Genomic DNA, 1,872 nt, shown 5'->3' on the forward strand with positions numbered 1-1,872 from the left:
GAAGAGCAACGTGTGCTCTCTTGCCTGTCACAAAGTGTTTTACTACTGGTTGGTGAATAATATGAGCTTGTTCTTACGGAATTGGGACCGTGGCAAGGCTCATTGGCTTGTTAATTGGAACCAGTAGAGATCTTTATGCTGGGGCTTGAAAAGCATCAGAGAGCCAGCATCTGGATGGTCTGGAAACAGAATCAGACAGTAACCCGTGTAAGAGCTGCACCGGGAGTAGGTAATTTACACCGCCGGGTAGCTATAGAGCTGGTTTTATATTCATGCTGTGGGAGCAGTCTTGGAGGGCAGCAGACATGCCAGCAGGGTGAGCTCATTAATGGAAAAGAGAGAATTCTCTTTTATCCCCAGCCCTCCTCCTGACCATTTTAGTTAGGCACAAGTCAGCAATAATTAAAGCTCTTCCCTGCCCTCTGCGCTGACTTCTTCCCCTGGCTTTAAGGGGTGTTTTATTTAGCATTGAAAGACCCGTCCCGAGCTGAACTGAACTGCTGTGAGTCTACTGCTGTTTGACAGTCTCTGGGAGGTCCCTTGTTCTGGTCAGTCCCCTCCCATCACGTGCAACCGAGGGACTGTGACTGAGCTGTGCCAGTGAGGCCTCTTACTCTGAAAAGTTGCTCTCACCCTTGATCCGATAACTCTCCTAACTCCCTGAAGTGCAGCAGATCCCATCTGAACGCTGCTAACAGGGGCACATCTCCCTTTCACGCCGCAGAATTGGGGGTTTTTGGTGTGGTTCAGCTCTCTGACCTGCGTTCCAAGTGATGCAATCCCCGGGACAGGTTTTGCCGAAGCGTTTCTGGGTTCCTGGGAATCGAGCTCCATGCACGCACAGCATTTTGAGACTCTCCGCTTCTGTAGCGTGTTCCTCAGTCTTGGAGTGATCCGCTGAGAGGGGACTGAGGTATCACAGGAGAGCCTAAAATGAGTTAGAGCAAAGCTGCAGTCCTGCTCCTTCACCTCACCACCAGAACGTAAACCAGTGTTTTTATAGCAGTTCTGGAGCTGGTACGACCGGTAATGCTCCAGGATTACACCACCGTTCAGAAAACCAAAGAGAACCCGATACAGTCATAGATTGGTTTAGGTTAGTGCTGGTTTCCGTGGGTTGCTGTCCAATACCCAGAAGATTTAGGAGGACTGAAGGAGATGACACTGTCCACAGCCTCTGATGCGAGTGGCGAGGAATTCTTGCGCCATATTGAACCAAACTGGAGTTATGTTAAGAATTTTATGAATTACCAGCTTTGGGAAGCTGACAAAGCGTGAATTCTCAAGAATTCACATGGAACAACACAAGCAGTCCCAATTTTGCAGTCATGAACATCTGAAACTTTGTGTTTCAGCTGCGAAACGAGCAGACTGAGAGGATGAAAGGCAGAAGGAAGGAGACAAACTGAAATAGGTCTACCTCTTTTTTTTTTACTAAAGACTGTGGAGGCAGCTGGCTCTCAAATTGCTTAGCTAGGAGAAAAGTGTGTTTGCTCTCGTGTCTCTGTACCCAGAAGGGAATTTACAAACACAGAGGGAATGTTTCACCTCCTGCAGCATGTTGTCTTTCTGCGGGCTCAGCAAGTAATCGCTCTCATTCTGCAGCCTCTTTGAAAAGGAGGATAAATTGGCAGGAAGGCAGAGAGAGGGAAGTGATTCAGGAATGTCACTTGTCTTTCTTGTCTTACTGCTCCGGAGCCCGAGCCCGGGCGGTGCCATCCTGCACATCCCCGTCCACGCACTTTACATTCGGTGTGCGCTGAGTTCTGAACCAGCCAAGCGTGAGTCTTGGTTTAGCTGGGGTTTGGAGGTTAGTCTTGCGCTCTGCTGTCCAAAAGGTTCCTCTCAGGCTGACGTGACAGACCTTGTGCC

General features: G+C 49.3%; 1 protein-coding gene across 1 annotated transcript in view; it reads left to right on the top strand.

The window, feature by feature from the left end:
* Positions 1 to 1,872, top strand: part of LOC104492397 (rho GTPase-activating protein 32-like) — a 26,314-nt gene that overhangs the window by 910 nt on the left and 23,532 nt on the right.

The sequence above is a fragment of the Buceros rhinoceros genome, unplaced genomic scaffold (genome assembly GCF_000710305.1).
Source record: "Buceros rhinoceros silvestris isolate BGI_N320 unplaced genomic scaffold, ASM71030v1 scaffold7004, whole genome shotgun sequence".
Classification (NCBI taxonomy): Eukaryota; Metazoa; Chordata; class Aves; order Bucerotiformes; family Bucerotidae; genus Buceros; species Buceros rhinoceros.